The 27,697-nt window shown below is 38.7% G+C and overlaps 1 long non-coding RNA gene across 1 annotated transcript in view; it reads left to right on the top strand.

Moving 5' to 3' along the window:
• LOC135579909 (uncharacterized) overlaps positions 1-23,340 on the top strand; it is a 28,656-nt gene extending 5,316 nt beyond the window's left edge. The window contains exons 3-4 of the long non-coding RNA XR_010473837.1: positions 1,433-1,485; positions 23,154-23,340. This is a non-coding gene — a long non-coding RNA (uncharacterized LOC135579909). The remainder of the gene's footprint in view (positions 1-1,432; positions 1,486-23,153) is intronic.
• The last annotated feature ends 4,357 nt before the right edge of the window (positions 23,341-27,697 follow it).

The raw sequence follows: 27,697 nt of genomic DNA, 5'->3' as shown, positions 1-27,697 counted from the left end.
GATGGTGACAGCAACAAAAGTAATTATAGTGATTTATTAAAGGGATCATAGGGTTGATACTGTTCTATAAAAACAGATTTTCTGCTCAACCAGAGCTTTTTCATCTGAAATTGTCTCACAAACAGGGAGATGATTTGTAGATTTTTGAAATTCTCTGATGACACAAAAGCAATGAAGAATTGCTACACAGCTTCATTCCACAGTGCTCTCCATAAATTAAATCTGTAGAGATTACATTACTTGAGAAACCAAAGAATAAGATATTTGCGGTCTTGGCACCTCTACAGAATGAAGTTCTGTTCATAATTTGTGATTTACACTATTACTTTGGAGATTAAAGAACCTGTACTTCCTGTTTAAATAGAAATTGGAGCTGAATAGAAAATAATGTATCTAACTTACACATGAAATTTGTGACTTCCACAAAGTCTTTCTCGGCAGAGTTATGCAAGCTATCGATCAGATCATGTTGACTCTTCTCTTTGGAATGGTTTCAGTTCTTGCAGTCCACCAAGATACACCTCATGGCATTTTTCACCTTCATTCCTGACTCTTCATTCCTCACCTTCATTCCTGTCCTCCTTCGCGGATTTTCTGCTATGCTTATAAGCGTTAAGACATGATGGATCCTTATTGTGTTTGGAAATTTTCTAAGATAATAAAAATTATAAACAGCTAGCTAGCTAGACATTGCTCCTTCTCAGAAACTAGCTATTTTATTGGTTAAACATATACCTCACACTTCAGTCAGTCCAGCTTTCTGTAACCTGAGGCACTGGTAGAAGGAAAAGGAAAATAAAATATACCATAATTGTTTCTTGACTATGCACAATTTGTACAGTTGTGATCATGTCTTGTTCTCTGCGTTGATAACAGTAAAAATACTAGAAGTATGTAGAAAAGGTTTGTTTCCTTCCTATAGTGCCTGAGTTGTGAGAAAATATGAATTTTCAGGATTTTATTTTACTGAATAAGCAACTTCCTTAAAAACACTGATAGAAATGTAATTTGGATAGGCAGAGTGCATGCAATTGTCAATAAACTCCTCAGGTAAGGCAGGATCCTTATTTTAGTTATAATGGCTGGATGCCATAAATAAATAAATACAGTAGCAAATTACCTCATCTCAGTAGCTATCTTGATTCAGTTGATTAAAGGCTATAAACTGATTTTAATTATGTGTTGTAACAGTTGGTATTTGGAGACTTAAATATTTGGGACCATGTGGTGGTGGTTTGAATCTCCATTGTAGAAATGATCTGAAGAAACTCTTAATGCTGGCCAGATTTCTAATTTCAGCTGCCTTTTTTCTTCTTTTCTTTTTTTTTTTTTTTAATTCATATGCCTTCAGATTTTTTTCTCCACTTAGGCAGTGATGATTTGGCTTGAACTACTAAACTTTTCTTTTTTTTTTTTTCTATTTTTATTCCAGGTCCACACTTCTGTCCAAGGTCCAGGTTGCACCTAAGCCTTTTCTCTGCAAAGGTAGGATGTGGAAAATGTGATCCACTTCAGATATTTTTGCTAAGATAATCAAACAGTAAGACATTTTTTCCCTGACAGAGAAGGTAGATGCAAACATTATGTTTGCACATACTAATTTTTTATTTAAATGTTTCCATATTTGTCTTTTGAGTTCCCGAGGACTGATGTGGTGACTCTCATTGTTAGTACTTAAGGCATCATTGATCTGTTCTGTGAAAAGTTTAATTTAATTTTAAATTAAATTAAATTAAATTTAAACATTATTTTGTTATTTTATTTCAGATTTACTCTGCTAAAAAGTGTAAATAGGACTTCCTTGTTTATTCTTGCTGTTAAAGTGTTAATTGTCAGAGCACTGTCTGAATTATTATATTTTGTTTCACTGATGAAAATGAGTCTAAATCCAGAAAAGCAGAATATCACACAGATAAACAGAATATTTGAGGCAAAATAAATGCAAAAACTTGTTGTAATGAAATGAAAATATTGAAACCAGATAATGAAAAATGGATATTCATTAAGTTTTTAAAAGTATTGTGTTGCTGGTATCTAAGTTGCTGGGTTGTTAAAATGCGATACAATGCAATCTCTAATTGTAGTTTGGAGCCTTTTTAAGATAATGGATTTGAATTAATATAGTAGAGAAACATCTAAACTTTTGTTGAGACTACAGATTTTTCTATTCACCTGATTAAACCAATGTAACTGGTTTAATAGCCCAGAGAATGTCACACACAGATGTAAATGACCAGTTACTGAGGCACAAGACTTCAGTACCTGCTACCTAGTTTTGTTAATATTCAAACTTTGTTGATACTAGCCCAAACCTTAAAGTTTGCTTTGGCTCTTGCTTTATTTCAACAAACTATTTATGTCTGTATATAACAGTAGTTTTCAATCTCTTTTGACTTGTGAAGTCATAAAAATGTCATTGGACTCCTTTAGATTTTGTGTCATACATGTCAATTATACTGACACATATAAACTTATTCTCAATTGCCTTTCACAGACTGCTTCAGAAGCAGAGTTTGAGGACTAGGAATTAGTCCAGAGACACTTTTTTCCTTAGTCCACAAATGACAAAGTTAACATCAGTGCTTTAAAAATGCTTTGGAGTCTTTGAGTTGTTTTTATATATAAGTAATTAAATTACAATGTTTGAAACATCTGAAATATAGTATGATGATTTATATGGTATGTATGCAATAGGGAATTTGGGTGGAATAAATGCAATTGTTAGTCTCAATAATATTTTTCTTACAGTAATTGTACTACTCCCTAAAAACTACCTCATAGCATCAGAGCATTATAATAGTAATGCTGTTTTAGGAACCTGAGGTTTTTGACTAGTCACAGAATCACAGAATCACAGAATGTTAGGGATTGGAAGGGACCTCAACAGATCATCTAGTCCAATCCAGGAGCACTTAGATGAGGCTACACAGGAATGTGTCCAGGCGGGATTTGGATGTCTCCAGAGTAGGAGACTCCACAACCCCCCTGGACAGCCTGTTCCAGCGTTCTGTCACCCTCACTGAGAAGAAGTTTATTCTCAAATTTAAGTGGAACCTCTTGTGTTCCAGTTTGAACCCATTACCCCTTGTCCTATCATTGGTTGTCACCGAGAAGAGCCTGGCTCCATCCTCATGGCACTCACCCTTTATATATTTGTAAACATTAATAAGGTCACCCCTCAGTCTCCTCCAAACTAAAGAGACCCATCTACCTCAGCCTTTCCTCATAAGGGAGATGCTCCACTCCCTTAGTCATCTTCATTGTCCTGCACTGGACTCTCTCCAGCAGTTACCTGTCTTTCTGGAACTGAGGGGTCCAGAACTGGACACAATATTCCAGGTGTGGTCTCACCAGGGCAGAGTAGAGGGGCAGGAGAACCTCTCTCGACCTACTAACCACCCGCCTTCTAATACACCCCAGGATGCCATTGGCCTTCTTGGTCACAAGGGCACAGTGCTGGCTCATGGTCATCCTCTTGTCCACCAGGACCCCCAGGTCTCTTTCCACTATGCTGCCCTCTAATAGGTCATTCCCCAACTTATACTGAAACCTGTGGTTGTCCCTACTCAGATGCAATACTCTAGACTTTCCCTTGTTATATTTTATTAAATTTTTCCCTGCCCAACTGTCCAGCCTATCCAGGTCTCACTGGATGGCAGCACAGCCTTCTGGCACGTCAGCCACTCCTCCCAGCTTGGTGTCATCAGCAAACTTGCTGATAGTACACTCTCTTCCCTCATCCAAATCCTTGATGAATATATTGGATAACGCAAGCCCTAGTACTGACCCCTGAGGCACTCCATCAGATACTGGCCTCCAACTAGACTCTGCCCGATTGACCATGACTCTCTGGCTTCTTCCCTTCAGCCAGTTTGCAGTCCACCTTACTACCCGATCATCCAGACCGCACTCCCTCAGTTTAGCTGTAAGGATGCTATGGGAGACTGTGTCAAATGCCTTACTGAAGTCAAGGTAGACCACATCCACTGATCTGCCATCATCCATCCACCTCGTTATGTCCTCATAAAAGTCAATGAGGTTGGTCAAGGACGACTTCTCCTTGATGAAGCCATGTTGACTGCCCTTAATGACCCTCTTATCCTTTATATGCCTTGAGATGGCACCAAGGATAAGTCGTTCCATCAGTTTCCCAGGGATGGAGATGAGGGTGACCGGTCTATAGTTACCCGGGTCCTCCTTCTTGCCCTTTTTGAAGACTGGAGTGACATTTGTTTTCCTCCAGTCCTCAGGCACCTCTCCCATTTCCTAAGACTTGGCAAAGATGATGGAGAGTGTTCCAGCAATGACCTCAGCCAGCTCCCTCAGCACCTGCAGGTGCATCCCATCCAGACCCATGGATTTATGGATGTCCAGATTGCCTAATTGCTCCCTAACCCAGTTCTCATCAACCGAGGCAAACTCCTCCACTTTCTTGACTTCCTCTGGGGCCTCAGCGGTACGGGCCTCCTCAGGACAGCCTCTGGCAGAGTAGACAGAGACAAAGAAGGCAATTCAGTAACTCTGCCTTCTTTGTATCTTCTGTCACCAGGGCACCCACCTCGTTCATCAGCGGGCCTACATTGCCTCTGGTGTTAGTTTTATCAGCCATGTGTTTGAAAAAGCTCTTTCTGCTGTCCTTGACCCCTCTCACCAGGTTTAATTCTAAGGAGGCCTTAGCTTTCCTAGTTGCCTCCCTACACCCCCTGACAACAGCCTTATATTCTTCCCAAGTGGCCAACCCCTCCTTCCATGATCTATAAACTCTCCGCTTTGCATACTTAAAACTCCCACTGTGTTGGTCTCTCTGTACTACCCTTCTCAGCATTTGTCCAACAAGCTAATATAATTATTTGCTCATTTCAGGTTAGTTTTCTGCTCAGTATTGGAAATAAGTTTCCTTTCTCCACAAAGTTGGACTATAGAAATTAGTTAAATGACATATTTCCAAGTTACCTGAAAAACAAGTTTAAGCAAGAGCAATAATCTCATCTAGCTAACAATTACCTTTTGTATTCAACATCCTTCACTTGCCGTTTTCAGCTACTGTGAATAGCCTCTAAAAATCATAAATCCTTTGTTGCATATTTCTTTATGAGCACAGATGCTTACATCTTCTATTGAGTGACTGTAAATAACATCATTTTTAATTAGAAATGCGCTGATTTAAAACTGCCTGTTCATCTTAGTTCCATCTTTCAGGTAACTGGAGCTGCTAATTACTTTCAAAAACCCGGGTCAAATGGTCACTATCTGAATTCATTAACCGCTCAGCAAAATATGTTTCTCTCTCTAAAAACTAGGAAAACTTTATGAATATTTTTAAAGGTCAAGATTTGTGCTCTACTTTACCTAGATCTAGAATTTTGTAATAGCAGTAATACATGAATAGTTAATATTATTTGAATGAGTGGTAGGTACAATAGCTCTGTTCTTTTGTAATGGAAGACAGCAAAATGTATTCTTAATTATATACATAAGCAATAACCTTATGGATCTCCATCCCACTGAAAAACTTGCAAAACTAGTTCATTCAGATTTTCTCCATAGAATCTTTTATGGTTTTGTTTCTCAAATAAGTAAGAGAAAAATAAGCCCATGTAGTGATCATCAACGTAGACTACCAAATAATCTGTTCAAATAATCATCAAAATTGGGTATAGAGCCCAGCTATTTTAAGCCATGTCTTCTGATCCTCTGCACAGGACACAATTTTGAAATAAGCGTTTTCTAATTTTTAATCTTTGAGAAAACAATTTTAAGCTACTGTGCTTTTTTGGTCTTGCTGACAGTATGAATGTTGTCCAGTCTAGGTCTGTACTTTTGTGTGATATTGTTGTACACACAAACATTTAAGTAAGAAAGAATTTTGTAAATGCAAACCACCCTTACTGTCTTGCAGCATAAGAATAGCTGCCTACTGTGTGAAAAGAAATAATGCTTCTAATTTTTTGAAAATTCCTTTGATTTGCAGTTAGTTTTTGAACAACCATTAAACTTAAAGTTGCTGAGCTATTTACAATATTAAAATGGTAGGCCTTTTAATTTTATGGTATTTCTTTCAGTTCTTCTTCCATTCCTAAACATTTGTTAATTTTTCTTCACTGTTTACTAGTAACATTCTAGCTAGTTTTGATACTTCTCTTGTAATTTGAAATTGGCTTCAGATATACTTGACTGGTGTGGATTATATTCATGTCATGAATGAAGCAGAGTAAGATTCTTCTTACTCTACTTATATGTTGTAATGATTATGTGCTGTTACAATGTAGGTAAGTTTTGTTCCTTGTTGCTTCTAGTATTATGTTTTACTATACAAATAGAAAAAACTCTTAAAAATATCTATTCTTTCTCATGACAGACAAAGCAGCTATCCCTTACATATTTAGAATGAAGTCGTATTTTTGAGGAAGAATCCACTCTGCCTAAATTTGGACATACAGATCTATTGCGTCTTGAGGTCTTTGTCATTTTGCCAGTTGAATAAGCAGGATGCTTTTTTTGTAGAAGCTGAGTGCTAAATATGCTGTTTCCTAAAGCTTACTAAAGAACGGTGGTTTTATTTTACGTTTACTGATGCCAGTAGGAGGGGAAGGCATGTATTATGTAGTGTTGCACACAAATTTATTTCATGTTTGCATGCAGTATATATTTATATTTCTTTAGAAAAAATAGTTAAGATAGATCTTCAAACACAAGGAAATACTGTGAATAATGATGTCTTTCCCTTTTAAGAGTTACAAGCATGTTCTGTATGACACAGGCCATGCTGGCATAAACCATTCTACAATGCCAAAAGAATAAGAGCAGTATTTAGTCTTACTGGTCTGTATTTGGTCAACATTGTTCTTTAAAGCTCAGAAATTCCAGAGTGGTCTTATCACCTCAGTTGGCAGTTCTCTTATTTTAGACCAGAACTGTCACTGCCTTTAAGAACACCATATAGTAAAGGTCCTGACTACAGATGGTTATCAAAATTTTATGGTATTTTATGTAACAGCTGAATGCTAAATTCTCTTTAATTAATTCTTCATCTAATTCATTGTATTGCAGTCAATGGGAATGCTATTACTTGTAGCAACTAAGAGCAAGAAAATCTTTTTGGATACATTTTCCTTTTCATGCATTAAACTGTTGCAGATAATGGCTATTGAATAGGTGTGCCTCAGTATAGACAAAACCATTCCTCTATAGTGCAGTATGTAGAAAAATGAAGTGATTAACTTTATCTTTGAATTGGATGAAAAAAAAAAAAGTTAGGTTGCAAATCATTAGTTTATGTTACCATTGATATTAAATCTATGCTACCTGCATGTGGTTTTTTTTCTGCAAATATTGGTGGAAAATAAGGCCATGCATATTCCTACAACAAAGCTGTTCATTGTATAATTTAGTTTTCAGCTGAGTCTGAACTTACTGCAGGTGAAAATAAGATGATCCAGATCTGTCAGCACTGATATACATGTAGGTGGTTCCATTATTATAATTTGTGAAATGCTCACAAGCTGTCTTTGTGAGGGTGCTTATATAGAGTAATGCATTAAAAAGAAGCAAGATGTTCTACCTTATGATGGTATTGCAGTTGTGCAGTTTGCGTAAAGTGATCAAATGTTTCTAAAATACACATGAAAAGTTTTTGAAGAGGAAAACTGAGAGTTATTATTGTATGATTTTGTATGCAAGGTATTTTACTTGTATGCAAAATGCTACGTATTTTAAGAAGGAATTTTCTGCTTTTTATATGACAGATATGTTTCAATCAGATGGAACGGATAATTATTTGTAAACCAGATGCTCTTTTCATGAGCTGTGAGTTAATACAAGAATAACACTGTTGTTCTCATATAGAACACTGGGTTTAGTTGCAGAACTGTCCCTCTTTCTTGGATAAAGAGTTCTTGCACTAATACCAATAGAATGTCTGGACTTTTTTCACTGTTTTGAAAAGACCTCTCTGCTTTTTTCAGTCTTTTCTTAAATTGTACTTTCAGCTGTTGTTTAAATTCACAGTGATGGGCATGTGTAGTATGTGTAATAGGTGTTAGAACCAGTCTGGAACTGTGATTAAAATAAATGTTTGGAAAAAATAAAATACCTTACTTCAAATATGTATTTTAATAAGGTTATTAAAAATTATACTATCATACTATAATTTAATATAATCCAGTACTCTCCCCTTCTCCCATCATGTTCAGAACATCAGCAAAACTGGCTGATATACTTAGAAACAAAAAACAGATACAGTTTTGGATTAGTGGTCTTTTAATAGAATCATTCTGCTTCATTTACTTCCAGTGAAGCAAGAAGGAAATAATTATTTCTGAAATGACACCTATTTAAGCTTGCACTCTTGTAACTGTATGGATATGCTATTTTGGAGTTCTGCTTGGGATGTTTGTTCTGCATATGAATCCATCTTTGAGCTCAAATAAGGAAACGGGCAGGTCCATGATCCATTACATTCTTTATGAAAACAGAATGATCTGTAGTGACTTAAAATGAGCTAATCGTATGAATGCTTAACCGTATTCCCTACTTCAGTCACAGGATTATGGACAACTTTGGTTGAACAGAGCATTCCTAATCTGTGAAAAATTGCTCAGTGGGCACCTAGATAAGCAGAGGGTTTATTCCTCATTATGTGAAATTAAGGACAATGTATATTTTATCTATCCCTGAAAACAAAATTGCTGCACTGAAGTGTAGTCGACTATATAAAAAATGAAGTATTGAAAAATAGCTTCCAATTGTGCAGCCCATATTATCTACCTGAAATGTGAATATTGGAACCACCAAATTTTCGTATAAATAGCAGCTCTGCTTTTCTCCTCTTAAGTTCTGGCCAGTGTGCCATTTTTGAAATATTTGAACAAAGAAACCACAAACCGCTAGTCACACCACAATACCAGCTTGTGTTTACATTTTCAGCTCTCCAGATCATGATCCTATTGAGTGCACATAGAGCGAGTGCGTGTACACGCGCCCATCCACCATCAGGAGAAACGAAACTGTAAACACAAGCTGGTATTTTGGTGGGGGCACACTAATATGGCGGTTGGTGGGGTCGGAAGGTGGAGGGTGAATTATGGATCCAGAATTTCCTTGTATTTTTCTCTTTAAGTCAGGCTGCTTGCACAGTAGCTGCTTTGCAAACTGAAGTGTTTGGTTGCTTTAAAAGAGTAGGGCCTAGTTTCATTAATTTAAATATATGTATTCAGACTTGGACAAAGATGGATGGAAGCACTAATACTTGATATACTTAAACTAGACAATGAATAATAAACCCTATAAGAGGGAGTTCTGCTTGCATGAGTGGAGGGTTGGCAAGAATGGTCTTACAGTTTTTACCATCTATGGAATTCTTTGCTGAACTATCTAGCAAATCATCTTGCTTAATATTGAACACTCCAGAAATCATTAAAAATAACATGGTGAGAGAAAAGTTACTGTCTTTGAATTTAGAGAGTTTAAGATGTGTATTTGAATATAAACTCTTTAAGTTACAGAGCACTTGATGGTTAGACTGAAGAAATGAAATGTATTTAGTTAGATATCTCTCAGAACTTCATGTTATCTGTTGCTTAACTGAAATGTGTCTGCAGGTCTATTTTTCAAATCTATTTTTTAAAATCAATTAAATAATATTATGTAACTAAAGCTAGAGTGCCTAAACAAAGCTTTTAGCTGGAGAATACTTGATTTTGCTGTTTACAGATCAGCTGTTGCCATTAATCTTTATAGAAATCTCGTATTTGCAGGTATCTGAAGTTGATAAGTCTTTCTACTGGCCATTTGTAGACATTTTATCCTGCCTTCTCAAAGAAGGAGGAGTATTATTGCTGAAATAAGAGGTATATTGCTATTTTGAGAGAACAGGACACTTGAATGCATGACCAAGTAATGGTTTTAAGGAACAGAACAGAGGCATGAACAAAAGGGAGGTTGTTGTCTTCAGAAGGAAAATTGTCTCCCTCTAAAATCTAACTAGCTTGGTAGCTTATCCTAGGGTGGTAGCAGCATGTCCTAATTTTCAGTCCTGGTATCATATTAGCATGGTGTGTTAACAACAGCATTTCTTAACTCACTCCTTTAAACACTCTAGGTTGTTTTTAGTTCCATAATAGATTTTTTAAAGCACTGTGAAATAAATCAGGTTACAGACACTAAAATAGCTGCTTTATGACTTTAAAAAAAAAAAAATCTTAAAAATAATAAAAGGCAGACATTGTTTTTCTCAAAACCTGTGAATTAATTTTATTAGTTGCAAGTTTAATTACTTAGCACACAATGCCTGTATTTATCTGATATTTTTTTAATATGTTAGAGGAAGCATAGAACACAAAAATGAAAACAATATTGCCTTTATTGTGAACTGTCTACACTTTACAGAAATTACATAGTATCTTAATTCTTAGTACATATCTGGTTAAATAGAGTGAAGAAGGCTCTTCTGCTGCACTTAAAGGACTTGTGAAATTTGATATGTATATATTTTGAGCATTTGGGATTATTAACTGGAAGAGACTAAATACAATACTTGCTTATTCTTATAAATATTGTGGTCATTTTGGAGCAACAATGTTCAGAAGACTGTAATTCAGCCACAAGTTCTTAAAGATACCACAAAACTTAAAAAAGATCAGGCTGCTTAATATAATTAAGCAAGTCTGAAACAAAGATATTTTCGTCTACACCTTTGGATAGCTCATAGAATATCAGGGAGAGATTAGAGAAAGTGCCAAAAAGGGATACACTTTCCTTCTTACTGGTGTCACATTTGTACTATTAAATTACTGATTTTTTTACAGGTAAGCTTTAGGTTATTTGTGTGAAATACCATGTTTTGATTTGATTTCATGGAAGCTGAGAGTCTCAGTGTACTCCATCATACATTATTGGGAAATTTGCCGTAAAGTCATGCAAGTTAGCAAACTGCTGAAAGCTTAGTGAGCTAAAGCTGTAGTAGAATGAGTTGGTAGTTGGTGGGAGATCTCATCTCATACTGTCATTTAAATAAATGGCTGACAATCTTCTGTTTTAGCAAGTTTCTTGTCTGTCATTTTTTGAAATTTAGTTCCCCTTTCTTTCATGCTGTTAAGCAACAATATGTGCCCTGTTTAAGGGGTGGCTTCCATCCATCTAGACTTGCTACTTATTTCTGTGAAACTTTAATTTCACTCTGATCTGTATTCATGGCCAACGAACCCATCCAACAGCAAGAAAGAACTAACCTTTTGAAAATTTACCTAGCCTTAAGGTAAAGTTTCTTCTCTGGTAGGGCAGAGCAATAGAGATCCACCAGGCAGCCCATCAGTACTGCAAAGAGATGTAGTTATGAGAGATTTGCTCAGTGTTTTTCCCAGACCATAAGAGAAAACTAGTTAGCAAGAAGTGATGAATGTGAATCTTGCCAATGATGTTTCTCCCATATGCATATTTTGTACTTGTAGCTTTTTTTGCTACAATTTACTCTAAAATGTTTTGTGTCTATGAAATCTCATCCATCCAATCCATAATCTGATTTATGGCTTTATATTTTTTTTCTTACAGAATTGTTATAGTGTCATACAAATTAACATTAGAGTAACCAGTAAAGATAGCATAGCTGCAGTAGCAACTGTAGCTGTATAGCTATTAGTAATACAAAGGTACAGCCTTGTTTTTTAATACAAATTCCTTCTTTAATACAGAGTAGAACAAAAAGAAAATTGGGAAGATTGTATTTCTGAATGCCACAGCTGAAGGAATTGGCAGAGATCAATCACTCTTTACTTCCAGTTTAAAATGCACCAAAGATAAAAAAACTAACACTATGCTAGTAAGAAGAAAGTTCCTAGAGCTGATATGCAATTGAATGCTTAGTGTGAATAGGAATGATGTAGCCAAATCCACCTGTACACACTTTTGTCTTCTGCCAACATGCTGCTATGACAACTTAGCTTAATTTATTGATAGAAATAATTATTATCATAATTTCTAACTGTCAAACTGTGGATTGTCTTTAATTTTTACTACATATATATTACATATGTTTTAATGCAGTAGATAGAAGAAAACTGTTTTGAAGTTACATCTCTTTACAGAGTTTCAGATTTTATTTTCAAATTTAGGAGTATTAATAGTACTGAAAATATTCACAAAAGCAAATAGTTTCATAAAGTATAAACTGATTTGAACATCATAGCACCTGATAGAGGATTACTTTCAGAATTATTTAACCGGGAAATCTCTTCTCTGAGAACTAATATTTTAAAAGGCTTTTATGGACATTTCAAAATAATGTGATGTATATTTGCATATAGTAAACAATAAAATAAAAATAAAGTGCATTGCATTACATTTAAAATTAAATGTTTCTTAAAATATTCTTTGAAGGGTCAGATTAAATCTTGCTTAGGTGAAAACTCAGTTCACCATCAAGTATAGTCAACGGGTAGACTCACACGTGGTATGCCAAGTGGCTGAAAATACCATAGATAAAGTAAGTTACCATTACTATTACTATCACTGTAATTGATGTGCTGCTTTTTTTTTTTTCCTTTTTTTTCTTGAGGGAGGAGTATGGAATGATTTGCCTTACATTTGTTTTGAGGAAGTTCCTTCAGAATTAGCTCTTATTTACAGTAAATCCCAGGCTGTGGTTCCACTGAAGCTGAAGCCAATCTAAATGTTGATTGCTGCAAACCCTACTTTTGGCCATATGTTACCACTGCTTTCCCCTGAGCTCTCTTTGCTGTGCTCTTCTCCAGCATTTTCACTGGCACCTTAATTCATCTGACTTTAAACTGAATCTACTGTAGCTCAATGGCCTGCTACTAACCCAAGGAAGTGTATAAGTCTGGTGTTCTGTCTCTTTGGCTTCCCTATGGGGTCAGATCAATACCTGTGCCATGGAGTCATGCAACCAGGTTTGGGAACAAAAACAAAACAGGACAGTCTCTTTTGATAGAGTCTTGTTTTTAGACCAGCCTATTTGTATTGTCAGGCTGCAGTCTAAATAGTGTTCTGCCATGAAGCAACTTACCTCCATGGGAAGCAGGGGGACAGTGTCATCCAAATACTACTGCTGATGCAAGAGAGTAGGCAGAAAAGCTTGGCAGAAAGCATGTTAGCAGCTTTGGTGTAGAGCAGTTCAAAGTGTCAGGAAACTGCAGCTTTAGCTAATGAAATTGGGTAGTTGGCTATGTGTTGCTTAGGAATTGTCAGAATATGTTAGCTTTTAATTTAAAATAATGTCATGTTTATATTTAAACAGAAATGGTGTAGTAATGGGTTAAATGTGTTGTTTCTCAGTGCAAGATTAGACATACTCTTGAATTCCCTAAATCTCATGAGTTGCAGCATCTTACTACAAAATGGGTCACTCAGCTGTGTATTAAAGCGGTAGACCTCAGCAGATTTTAAATGTTTAGATCTGTCTGCCATCAAGGCTTTCTTCTTTTGTAAGAATGTCCTGTTATTGCATTAATTGTTCCAAGACTACCAGTACTCCTAAAGTGATACACAGAGCCTTTTAAAAATATAATAAAGAAATACTTACTTCCAAAGTATTTACAAAAAGAAACTCAGTAGCTTAAATTCTGTCAAATTAGATGTGCAAGTATTTCATCATTTTAATTATCATGAAGCGTTATATCTAAATAGTATTAATGAGGTTAATATCCATAAGAAGACAGATTTAGAATCTCATTGCTAAAACTGGTCATATAATTCATAATGAATTATTCACCTTGTTTTTTCCATGAACTCTTGGTGAACAGATTGTGATTTTCTCAGAAGGATTAATTATTCAAAGTTATTCACCAAAAAACTTAATTCTTGTGCTCAGTTTCTTGGTGAGCAATATATTGTGAACATCTGACCAACCCCAGTTTTGCAGATCATACAAAAGTGGTTTTTTTTCCTATTGTGACTTTTTCTAATTAGTTCAGGTCTCCCTGAGATTAAATGTTTATATGACTATTTTTTCTTATACCATCTAGGGAATTGCCCCTTTAAATCTGACAGATACATACAGTAGCAGTCCTAAAACTAATAAATTATTGTCTCTGCCTTTCAGTTACTAAATATTGTATGCTGTATTATGCCTTACCTTGTTTTCCATTTCTTACTCTTCAAGAGATGATTCATTGCCAGTTAGATATGGATGATGTGGATTTATATATTGAATTATACATTCAAAATTTTCTTAGAATTATTGCTGAAAACGTTCTATATAAATTAATAATATTTTTAAATTGCTTATCTAAACCAAGTGAATTAATTTTAATATTATCTAATTTGTGTACTATTCAGAACAAGACCTTTTTTTTTCTCTCTGTAGTAGTTTATACCCATAGACACATTGCTTTCTCCAACTCTCAAATATGGAAGTTACCAATTTCCACGGTGATGTCTTAACTTTCTGCAAAAATGTCTCCAGTGAAATGGCTACAGTTGCTGGAATAGCCATGGATTAGCCAGGGTTATTAAGGCTTTGCAAATATTATCTAGAAAAAATTGGTTCAGTCCCAAATGATACTACTTTCCTGCATAGTTCTTTCTTTCTCAAGAAAAAAACAATTCTGAAGTTGTCTCTCTCTCTTACTGAGAAGCAACTCTGTCTTCCAAGGAGGCAATATTCTTGTGGCTCTTCTTTTTCAGAATTTTCTCTTCTTTGTATTTTTAACTTTTATAACCAACTTGGTCTACAATGTTCAAATCACATCCTTCAAATTCAACAATTTAGCATCACCTTTTAATGTTGGAAGACTCCATATCACTAAAATGCTTAAACACTGTAAGAAAAAGGAAAGCAAGAAAACAAAGCCTTTTTTTGTTGTTCTCATGAATCAAATGGAAATAACTAACATAAGTAGCCTACTGGCACTGAGACTCCTCTATTACCGTGACATTTAACCAACTTGTTTTCTTCTTCACCCTTTGCTGTTCACAGCTTCTCTTTAGCAATGTCAGGAGAATGTACTTGTAAAAGTACATCTGATTATCTTCTGCACCAATGTACTGCTGTAAATGTTGAAAGATTACTTGCTACAACACAAAAATTGGTACTGAATTGGTGGACAAAGTTCTGAAATTCACTGTGAGTGATTTGACATTCTTATCTGTTGTCTCAGGACCGTGGAGAATAGTCCAATAATGAAATATTAGAATTCTCAAAGTGTAAAGCTGTTCAATTAACATTAAAATAGATTAATTATAGCTCTGTTTCCCATGTCCCCTATATCCTTTAGTTGTCTCTATTCCCATCCCTTTAATATCCCAACTAATCCTTAGATTACCTCTGTATCTTAAAACCTTCAAGACATTCTCTGTTCCTTTAATGGGACACCGTCAGAATATTTCTGGCTTTTCCCATAACCTCTAGTTTTTTCTGGCCTGCCAGCTAGGTCAGAAACATCACACAATGAGACTGGGCCAGGAGCTCATGTAGGTTTTTTGGTCACCCAACTTCTGACAGAGCAAATAGTTGTTGGCTTCTTTGTGCCTTTGCACTAGTATTAGCAGGCTTAGTCTTATTCGTAACTTTTTTTTTTTTTTTTAAACAGTATCTTAATGTATATTTCTCAGACAAACTTGGTTGAACTTTGCCAATTGATTTAAAAATTATTAGGAGTTAGGCCAGAAGCCCCTAAACCTCCCTTTTCCCTTATTTTCTCTGGAGACCAGAATTTTAAAAACACCACCACATTAACACATTAACACATAACCCTAACACATTAAAGCTGGATAAATGAGCACATAAAAATGTGTGTGTAGCACAGTACTCAGAAAAAAAAGAGAAAAAAAGAGAGAGAATATTTATACTCTTTGCACAATTGAATGTATACCTATATCTGATACAAAGGTTCCTAGATAACAATTGGGAAACCATACCCGAAGTTGAGAGACAGATTATGTTCTATGGCTCCAGATGTCATAGAACTCTCCAAGCACTGCGTGCAGTTATATAGCACATGTTTTCCACTACGCAGTTTTAATTAAGTGAACTGAGGATGAAGGCCCAAACCTCCTTAATCATGAAAATAATTGCATTATTTTTGTTCTAAATTTCCTGCATACAGTTGATTTCCATAAAAGTCTAAACATCAGAATCATTTTTATTAGGTTGTTCCTTACATTGTCTGAGATTATATATATTTTCTAAGACTGTTATTTAAACTTAGCTGATTAAGGAGATTTATGTCATCATTAGAACAGAAGAAGGAAAGGAGTTGTGTAAACAAAAAATATTTTTTAGTATTTATAAGCATATATTCACAAGAAGGCTTGAAGACCATTCTTTATCCAAATTAAAACTTGAAAAGCTAATTCTTTAATGGGAGAAATTATTAGTTCCTATGATATTTTATTTAAACATTGGCATACTGATGTGGGTAAATAATATGAAACTTTGGAACACTCTGAAAACACTCTTTCAACTGCAGCACTTCTAAAGAATTAATATGTTCTCTGTGTTTCTGACACACTGGAAAAAATAAGAGTGGATAAAAAAGGTGTTGAAGAAGTGTTTTCAATCTGGAAAAAAGGCATCACAAATGATAAGCACGGAGATGGGAAACTCATATAATGTAAATACTGCTTATTGAATGTCCTACAAACAGATTTTCCTGTTTGTGTCGGATCGAATTAGTGTTTTAGTGAAGCTAGTCTTCCTTTTGCTGTAGTCGACTTTAGGTGAGGATTTGTAACATTCTGCCTTTGGGATCCTAGTATGTCAAGAAAAATTGTCCCTCTCAAAGATCTGATTTTTTTTAGGATCTGTGAAGACAAATGTGTACGTATTCCGGTTCCAGCTGAAAACCGGATCGTATGGATCTGTTTATATGCCCACTTTACTCTAGCTTGCATGCGATATTGGTGTGATGATGGAATAGAATCGTGAAGAATTGTATTCTATATCTGAATAGAATTTCTTTGTCTGTGTGAATTATCGGGTGCTATTTAGAAAGCTGCCGTGGGACTCGGGTAGGAAAAGCCTGTTTTGAAGATAGAGGGGATGAGGCAGTCAGATTTCAGGCTATTGTGTGGCTGAGGAAGCAGCGGTGCAGAAAATTCCCCGGCCCGTGTGGCCGCGGCGTTGCCCGGGAGCGCGGGGCCGTTCGTCGGCCGTGCCCGCCCGCCTGGCGGCGGAGGCCGCTGGGCGTGGAGCCGCTGCACTCTGGCAGCGGGCTCGGGAGGCGCTTGAGTAACACCTCGCTGCTCGTCTGCATCGCGTTCCGAAACAGCCTCTGTTCGTAACCGAAATGCAGCTGAAGTCTAGAACGCCAGGGTGTTTCAGATAAAAATGCAATTACTGAGTAAAAAAGTGGAGAAGGATTAGTACGAGAGTGTAAGTGACAGCGGGAAAAGGCGTAAGAAGTGACGCGGTCCGAGGCCGGCTCCCGCCGCGCGGCGGGCTCGGCACAGGCAACGCTGAGGCACCTGCCCCTGCGGAGGAGCAAACTTCCTGGCCTGCCTTCCTGGAGAATCCGCTCTTTCTTCCTAATCCTAAACATGCTGAGAGCTTTATTCCTGAAAATGAGACTATTAATAATTCACAGATTCTCGAAAACATTAGCTAATCACCCCACGCCTGTCCTAGAAGAGATAGACAGACGTTGGGGAAAGCGCTGGGGACGGGCTGGTGTGAAATGCAGCAGCCTTGCAAAGCCCTTCCAGCTCCAGCCTGCTATTACAAGAAAAGGATCATGTGAGGATCCTTTGAAAGGCAATGTTCTGACTAAAGCAGGCAACCGCATTAATTGGGAGTATTGTATTCATACATGCGGAGCTAAATAAAGCAAGCTAGTTTGCTGCAGCATGCTAGGGAAAATATTTAAAACTAATCCCTTCAGAGACTTTGTCGTAAATTAGAGTATCCATAACAAATGCACAGTCCTACGAGTTCCATATAGCAAGGAACATATTTTCAGGGAACAGGATAAGCATCCTAAACTAAATGAAAATGACCAAACTTTTTTTCTTTTTTATTTTTTTATTTTTTTTTTTTCGGGGGGGGGTGGAGGGGGAAGGAGGGCGCGGGGAGGGGGCCGCAAAGGCGGAGGAAAGCGCGAATTGCCACGATTCTCTACTTTCGCGAGCTGAAGCTACAAAGTATCCCCCTTTTTATCACCTGAAGTTAACTTTTATGATGGAGGCAAGCTCTGCAGGACAACAAAGCTTTGATCTTTGTGTGAAGGAAGAAAGTAATAGAGTGAAAATCTCTCCAGAGGGTAATTATCCTTTGCCCGCTCAGACAGGAAGTTTCCTGTCACTGTTAAGGTTAATATTAAGGTAGCTTAGCTATACTTTCCTATATTAAAAAAAAAAAAAATCCTCCCCAGAATGTTATACTATTAATTGCCAATTTGCATATGTGTGCAGCTGCTGTTTTGGCTCCGATCTTCCATCCGATAAGCTTGCTGGAGGTATCACAGAGCACTTGGCAGCTTTCCTATTTGAAAAGAAAGCCTTCCTAACTACAGAACAGCTGATAGTCTATCAGTGATAGACCCTGATGGCGTGAATTACAATTACACTACTTTTCACACTAAATCTGGGTGATAGCTACTTGGAAAGAAGTTTCATCATTTTTTACCACAAACTGGAAAAAGAATTACATGGTCATGCTGTGCTTTTAAAGGCAGTTTGGTTCACTTTTGTCTATTTAACACCTAATTCCGAGGAGTCCATAGGCATCTGGAGATCTGAACGTCGCGTAATGAATTCACTGTTTAGATGGGAGATTTTTTAAATCTACCTCAAATTACATTTATTAACAAGGCGAGCAGGAAGTGTTAGAGTTGTTAGACGCTTCATTTATTAAATAATTTGTGGGTATTTTCAGTTGTCATATCCAGAGTCATGGGGGTTTACTTATTTTTTAATTAGCAATTCCAAAACAATGCTACTGCAATTTAACAATTCATCACGTAATCTGGGACTGTTCAGTTCAGCCACTAATGCCAGATAATTCAGATTGTTATTTTGATCTGTTTACAACTCATTTTGTTGTGATAAGAGAACTGCTACCTTGAAATTAAATGGCACGATTTCCTATGGACTTTGTTGCGACATAGAAGCTAATTATATCGTCTTTGTCTACCTATTTCTTTACATTATACGTGATATAGCAAAGCAATAGTAATTTAAGAATTTCACTTATTTGTTCTCTCACTTCATGATTGGTCCCTATTTTGCCTTAGTGTGTTTTCATATACCACTGCGGAGGAGGAGGTGGGGAGAAATACAAGTGTCAAAGTAAATTTAATTGTAAGAGTAAGTCACCCACATTGCTGCCGAGGTCACGATGTCTAAACTTTTTCCTTTATATGCCAGCAAGTTAATTTAACGAGGTGCCGCCCTGATAGCTAAATGTAGCTGTTTAAATATTATAAAGGCATGGTGGAAAGCCTGACTCCTGACGTAGCTAACCTAACAGAAAATACACTTTGTTTTCCTTTTTTAGTTGCTTGCTTTATTAGATTTCTCACTCTCGCAGATTATCCAAAAACTACCCATTGATTGATCGCCCGTAGAGCTGCATTTGGTGTAAAGAAAAACTTCACAGCTTTATTGGCTCCCAAGAGACAAAACAAACATAACAAGATATTCTTATTAATACAAACAATGCAACAAATGAGAAAATCACCACATTTAAATAAGACAGTTAAGTCAGTCCACTGTACATCCAGCCTCTGCTATCCTAGATATGGCAGCTGAACTCGCCACCAGCACTCGCAGGCACTGGTCCCTGCGGGAGCTGCGTTATTGCTCACAGCATCTCATCATCGCGAACACGGTTAACCTAAGAAAATGCCACCGAAGAAAACTTTGAGAACCCAGCTTAACGGTATTTTACTGCAGCTTTGTGACTCGAAAGATAAAGGTTGAGATTAGTCTGTTTCTTCAAAATTAGTTTTGTATGTTTTTTTGTGCATGCTTGGACCTGGAAGCTGTTGCTCATTTTTAGGGCACCACACATCTAATCATAACAAGGTATTTATTTTAGGAAGAGAAAGAGAGAAGATTCGACCTTTCTATCATTACTTCTGAAAATAAAGAAGGGGACATGTCCCTTTAGCCTTGGGGAGAAAAAAAAAAAAAAAAAAAAAAAAAAAAAAGAAGTCCAAGGAACAGTTTTATTTTTAGAGAAGGAAACTTCCCCTCCTAACACAAACACACCCACACACGCCACGAACTTTTTTGTTTAAAAGAAAGCTAATTCCGTCTTAGCTTAGTCTCGGAAGCATCACAAACGGAAAGGGATATTTTATGAGGACAGCAAGCCAGTAAGCGCACTCTCTATGTTATTTCCTACAAACTTTTCATCAAAACACGCAACCAGCCTGTTATATAGTAACATTTTCTTCACTGGCATTTGCTTATAATAGCCATTTTCTTCATTCTTCAATGGAAAACTCACTTAGGCCCAGTGGGAAATACGGACCTTCTGAAATGCTGTGGAAGTCTTACCATCCTTATCATCACGTTACCCTCATGCAAAGGCTAGCTAATTGCTGTTCTGCCATTCTGGTAATCTTTTCTCTTTAGTAGACTGACTAAAATCAAAGTGAAACTGGATTTGTTTGCCACACGATTCCCTTGAAGCCCATAAGAGGTTTGACAGTTATGAGAATCACATCTCGTTCCAGGTCTCGCATCCATTTTCCACCGAATGGGGAGGTCGAAAAAAGGGTGAAGGGACTGTGTTTGTAGCGTCTTCAGGCCAGGCGGACATTTGTGAGCATTTCTGGTCTTCTACATAAAATAAAAAGCAAGGCTATCTTATAAACACTTACCACAGGTACGCCCATTACGTTTTAATGGACTTGTGAGCTGGGATGCATGACTACAGGCTCTATGCTAATTCCATCTGCACTGGTATTTTTCACAGTTGATCGTCGATTCCCGTACACGCACAGCACGACAGAGCTTTGCGTAAAGTTTGGGGAGCACAAGGTGTCCTCTATGCGGGTATCGCTTATATTGCCTCATTCGTGCGTAGGCTGGCGAGACTTACATGAAGGAGGGACACGCAGGCATTTAAATAATAATAAATATAAAACTAAATTAACTTTAAAAGAATTTGTAAGGCATATAGCATTTTGTTCTCTTAGCAGAGGCATTCACAGATTACTACACATGTCTTCAAATAGTTGCAATTGCAAACATAGTATATAATGCCAAGTTATCATTAAACAAAGTAAATTTCAAAATGACGACTCTTAAAACCATGCTAAGGTATAGGAAGCTGTTTCATGACCAACTGAATATTTCGTACTACTTTCCAGCTACAGATTCTTGTCACATTCATTTTGCCTGAAATCAGTGTGCGTGTGTATACATACACAAAACTATATTCAATAAAAATTTCGGAGAAATGCGGGGAGTAGTATGCTGAAGGAGTTTTCAGAAGTGATACAAAAGAATGAAAGCAAGTTTTAATGCTGTTCCTGTTCCTCGGGCAGAAGGAGGGCTAAACCTGGCGTCTTTATGCTGGGAGACTTTGATAATTCTTTGAATACTTAGGGACACTAAATTCCCCGAATAAAGAAAACCGATAAATCTGTTCCAATTAAGGATATTCCTGTAGCTACTGTCTTGTATCACTTGAGGCAACTGGGAATCTGTAAGTAACAAGCTTATTTGATCTGTATCAACTGCATTTAAATGGACACATGGATGAGAACTCTATTAAAAAATCCGTGTATGCGGTTTTGGCTGCTGAGTCTCCGTGGGCTTTCACATCTCGGATGGCATGGAGCCCGAGGTTTCTCTCCCGTGCTCCTATTGAGCTTGGACGTGGCTTTTTTACACCCCCACCCTTATGTCCAGAGTTCTGTACATGTTTCCACATATTAAAAATGCAGTCTACACTGCTCGGATTGACAACACGATCAGAGCCTCTCCAGACGTATCCATCAACAGGTCTATGTGCGCTTTGAGCGGTATCACTCAAGTCAGCTAGTTCCGTTGGTCTCGTTCTATACTGGAGGAGAACTTGCAGAAGACTACAATGATATTTTTCTCCTGCTCACTTCACATTCTGTACCTTCTTCTACATATACTGTAATCTCTTTAACCCAACAGAAACCTCCAACGCTCGACTGTTGATAAATTGATAGGTCGAATGGCCTTTCACCTGTTTGTCACCCCTGGAAAAAGTGCTAATGGTCATTTGTAGATAGGATTCTCACCCGACCGGAGGCTCAGTTTCTGCTGTGCCTTCACGGTCTTGTCACACAAAGGCTCGACTCCACACCCCGTCCGTCCGCCTGTTCTTTTGCACACACACTGACCCCAGGAACGGTTGATATGTTTTTTCAGGGCACCTGTTGTAAGCAGATGTTCTGACAGTATCACAGTGCGCGATCTCAACGACTTGTTTCATTCCGTTATCCCGTGTAGGCGAGTAACCCTTGTGGTGGCGAGAAAGGTAGTTAATCAGGAATAAATAAGTAAGTAAGTAAATAAATAATTAATAATAACAATAATAGAAGCAAAAAAATCCAGTCATTATTTGTAACTCCTTTGCTGGCAGTCAATTAAAAGGAAAAACCTTTCAATGGCAGCATATCGGTAATGTCAGGAGGGGTGGCCGTGCAGCTGGACGGGGTGCCTCGGTCCATCCATCATTACCTAGCAAATGAGCCGATGAGCTTGTGGGCAGGTACAGAAGCCCTGGCAGGCAGGCAAGAGAAGAGATTATTTTTGTATATCTTCTGTGAATCTTCAGGGAATTCAGTGGCGTTCCTGATCTCAAATGCTTGTAATTAAGAGGATGGCATCTTTGGGCTGGAGAATTCCGTAGAAAATCATTTTCACAGCACCTAGAGGGCTTGATGTCGCGCTTGATGACAGATGGGAAACCTTTATGAAGACTCCATAACCTTTTGCCCTGAGAGACTATACTTTTTGACACTGCAGGTTTGGGAGGATTTAGATGTTTTTACTCAGGTAGTGGTGTGGTGATTTTTTTTTTAAAACAACGAGTCATTTATTAAAGTATTTTAATGAACTATGCAAACAGAGAAAACCTGACAAAGCTTGTGTTACTGCTGAGAGCAAAACCGCAACTATTAACCATAGAGTATTTTCCTTATGGAGAATTTGCACAGAAATAAGATAAAGGAAAAGACTAGCAGATAAGATTTCGTGTTTCATCTTTTCAGATCATGATCTCAGGAATGCCATGCCACTTCCATTAATCCTTTTCTCGACTTGAAGATGCCTCTGAATATGGGTAAAGTTGTATTTTAAAAACGAAAGAAAGAAAGAAAGAAAGAAAGAGAAAACGAGACTCATTCACATTCCGAGTCTGCTTTCTGTCTCACACGTATTACATTTCACAAAACAGATAGAAACAATAGAGCTTATTAAGAAAAACTTGTTTTGAATGGCAAATTAAGCATAATGAAAATACACACGTTTTTACAAGTAGCTATTTTTTTTACCAATTGAATATTTTAAACCATTTAAAGTATCTTATCTCTGCAAATTGTTTTTCTTTTAGCTCATTTTCACCGGGTCACCCTGCTATATATATCTATTTAAAATTTTTAATTCGGTCAGCTCAGAGACCTCGATAAGCACAGCACCTGGTCTGCGACCATACATTAACCAACAGGGGTGCCCTACCCCAGCTATTTGTGAGTTGTGTTGCTTTCCAGGCTGAACAGGCTCATGCACGGTTCAGTCCACACTATGGCTTCTTCAACAGGAAAAAAGTGATTATTTTATTTGAGAAGATGTTTCAGCACTTGTCTTCGATGCAAATACCTTTTTCAGAACAGTTTAATTCATCAACATAGATATAATAATTTATTACTAGTTTGGAAATCAAGAAAAAATCCAAGAATTTTTTAATGAAAAGTAAGCTTGACCTAATGAAAAGTCAATTCTCCCTTTCATCTTTATGTACAGTTTAGAAAAATTATTACAGATAATAGCAAAAAAGGCACGTTTTTATCGTCATCCCCCATATCTTCAGAAGCCCAGAAAAAAATATTTCCTTAAAAAAGGGCAGAGTGGTTATCTTGAATGTTGTTTTATGTTGTAAATCCATTAAATCAGTGTTCCCAGTTTGCACAAACTTGTGTATCTAGCATTATAAAATCTCTTAAAAAGTAAAGCACTCCAATGTTGAACATTAAGGTGGACTGGATTTTTCTCCTTCTTAGGTATTGCAGCGATCTGGGAATTTATTTTTACAGCCTGAGATGTCAGTATGCCACAGAAGCATGAAAATCTCACCATCTGTATGCTCATGGACAATCTCATCAAGTACACACAATGACAGACTTAGAATTACAAAATTTAAACGCTATGACTCCTGCTTAGCCATACATGCACTCAAGACCATTTTAAATAGCATTCAACCTGAGTTATTATGCTGCTTACCTCAGGCCTACAGCAGTTTAATCCCTTTCTGTGTTTACTTACCCGCATGGATCTTGTCGTAAAACAGGCACATGCTATTTGAAATAACACTTGTTAAATTAAATACGAGGTTACACAGAGATGCATGTTATTTAATTTTGCTGAGTGCTGATCCATAACACAGTGAAGGTTCAGGAGTTGAGCAATGGCTTCACCTGGCAGCTTACCTAATGTGCCGGGCAGTGTCCTTCTGGATATGTGTTACTTGTCAGTGCCAGGAAACAAGGATATGTTTTAGTTGGAACTCTGTTATAGCAGACACTACATAGTTTAGATTAACTCCTTTCAGTAGTACAGCATCAATGTGTTATTCCCTTAACATAAAACATACAGATTATGTAAATCTGTAATAAATACTATTTTGAAGTGTATAGTAATCAGAAATCTTTCAGGGCAGGATGGAATGGAAACTGAGAAATATTGAAGAGTAAACATTCCAACGCTCATTCCTCTGCTTCTCCTGGCAGAGCAGAGCACTTGCTGTAGCTGGGCTGCTAATGCTCCAGCACCAGGGTTTGCCCAGGAGTCCCGCAGAGCCTGGGTGTCCTGGGAGAGCTGGGGCCAAAGCGAGCCCGCACAAAGCATTCCTTCTCTCTCTGCAGACCCTTTCGCACAGTTTGTAAATGGGACTGGTTGTTCCTGGTCCGAGGGAAGGCCAGCGATTTTTGTACCTCCTCACAGGGCGCAAACTGGGTATGTGCGGTCACTCAGGCTTACAAGGCCAAGCAATCCGAGGGGCAAAAGGCATCAGCAGAAGAGAGGCTGTACAACTTGCTTACAACATGTTTAGCATTCCGGACTCTAGTTACTGTGCAGAGCTCAGACAGCAACGTAGCCCCCGGAGTCCATCAGTAATTGGCACAGCTCCGCATTTCCCTCACCTTTGCGGGCCTGGTCTGGGGCTTTGGCGGTAGGTTGGCTCTTACGAGGCAACATCGCCGCGCTGCCGGTTATGGTCTGTCCTCTGATGGAGAACAGGGAGTCGGGATGTCAGCATAAGGCACTCACAGGACTTGTACGAGGAGCTCCTCGCCTCTGCCCCTTGTGGGGACGCATATTGACGGGCTCCTGGAAGCTTGGGCACTAAGGGCGAGGTCTGAAATCTAGCACTGATAGCCACCAGCTTGCCAGATCCCCCCGAGCGCTCCCTACCCCGCGGCGCGGTCCCACTGGGACTCTCTCCGGGTTACCACCTAGGCGAGTGTGGTGCTGTCTGTTGCGGAGGGCCCTGATTGTGTTGAGCTTGCCAGCGAGAAGGAGGGATCGCGGCAGGCAGGCAGGCGGAGAGAGGGAGGGAGGGGAGGAAGGGAGAAAGGAAGGAGGCCGGGCTGATTAGCATGCAGCAGCACTCGCAAGCCCGGCTCCATTGTTTTAACACCTCCCCTCTCCTCCGCGCCAATCTGTCACCGTTCAGCAGGCGAACGCTGCTGCCTCGAATGCTGCTCTTCTCAAATGAGACGGATAATTAGCTGCCCCGCACGAATGGCGCACTCTTCTCACCCCTGATTGCTATCACCTTCTTGCTCCTGGCAGTTTTGACACCTCGTAATCAGCCTGCTGCTTTTTCTCTTTTCTTTCCCTATTTCTGATTTTTTCTCCCCCCCCCCTTTTTTTATTTTTTTTTTTATTTTTTTTTTAATGCAATCCCAGTTGCCATTTGGATTGAGACTCCTCTGTTGAGTTAACCTTGTATGATTGCGGGGGAAAGGGGAATGTGCGGTAGGGAGGAAAATAAATCGCCTCCTCTAAGTTTCATCTGCTGAGTGAACCATGGGTGGGGGTAGGAGCATCTAGGCTTGATCCTCCAGTGCTTTTGTTTGTAAGGAGGAATAGCCTCTCCTGAGCATTCTTTGAATTAACATTATCTTAGATGGAGAAGGATCGTGTGTGGAGCGACTCCTCCGCTCAAGTTTATGGAGAAAAGTCTGCATTTCTGTTAAGTTGTATGTTTAGTTAAATTAAGCAATATGAGGCGGAGATTTTAAAATTCACACGGCCAGGAAGCTCTCTGTTCCTCCCGGGTAGGCAGGGAAGGAAGATAACTTCTGAGCCTCTTAGAGTGAATTCACTGTGTTTCATGGGAGTCGGAAGAGAGCTGTGATTGGAGTGCGAGATGACAGAGGGAACTTCTTCCCTTCCGATTACAGAGAAATAAGAGATCTCAGTTAATGCTCTGGTGGTTTCTGTGAGATCTCAAAAAAACAGAGGACTCGTGGAATCTGTCATAGGAGCGTTTTCCTGTCCTCTAACAAGCACTGACAGTCTAATTACTGCAGCTACGAGCAGCTGTCGAGTGAACTAGAGAGACAGAGGAGCTACGTGTCTTCTACCCGGCCGCCGGCACTGAGCCTTTGCATCAGGCTGAGACAGCCACAGAATGCCCCTTAGAAACCTCCCGAATAGGAAAGGGGGGCGGGCTGCTTCCTTGCTTTCAAGTCAGAACTAAGAGTTCCCGGGAATACTGGCTGTAAGCATGAGGGTTCACCCGTCGCGTACTGTCAGCGCGGTGCGGCGGGATGAGGGAACCCGAACGGGAGCTTTGAAAACAGCTTCAGCCCCGGGGCTACCCCCGGGAGAAACTCTGCCAGCTCTGGGAGAGAAGGAATTCGATAGTACACCTTGGCACGAGTCTGCTGCAATTTCTCTCCTTTGAAATTCCACTTCCGTCCCTCAGATTTATTAGTATTTTTAATGATATCCCCCTTCTCATTTCGATTCAACCTTCTCTGCTGAGTTGAGCTTGTGTGGAAAGGGGAGTAGAGGGGGGGAACACTGAGGCTCCTCTGGTGAGCGCAATAAAGCAGATGTCCCTGCTGGCAGCAGCAGCTTCCTCCAGGAAGGCTGTACGAGTGGGGCCCGCTCAAGGACCACACTCACCTCCCACTTCAAGTCGCTCGCAACTGCTTAGCGTGAGATTTATCTATTTATTTATTTATTTTTAAACCAGACTGGTGCCCCTCGCAGTGGTCTGATCGGTGAGCCTATCTGGACACCCTCAGGCAGCAGTAGTTTCGAGCGCACTGAATTAAACAGCTTCCTAAGACGCGGCACTAGGCAGGAGCTCTCATAGCGGGAGATGGATGTGTTCTGCTGGTCGACGATGCTTCGAAAGACCGTGCCGCCGCCACATTCTCGCCCCCGCCTACCCCTCTCTGCCCTGGCTGCAGGGGGGGCGGGCCGCCTCCAGCAACAGGGAACTGTGGCCCAGCGGGGGAACTCGGGCTCGGTGCGGGGCTCCCCTGCTCTGCCCCCAGGAGAGCTCACGGGGAAAAGCCAT

The sequence above is a fragment of the Columba livia genome, chromosome 7 (genome assembly GCF_036013475.1).
Source record: "Columba livia isolate bColLiv1 breed racing homer chromosome 7, bColLiv1.pat.W.v2, whole genome shotgun sequence".
Taxonomy (NCBI): Eukaryota; Metazoa; Chordata; class Aves; order Columbiformes; family Columbidae; genus Columba; species Columba livia.
Note: the sequence above shows the minus strand (reverse complement) of the source record. Positions and strands in the feature narration are given on the sequence as shown.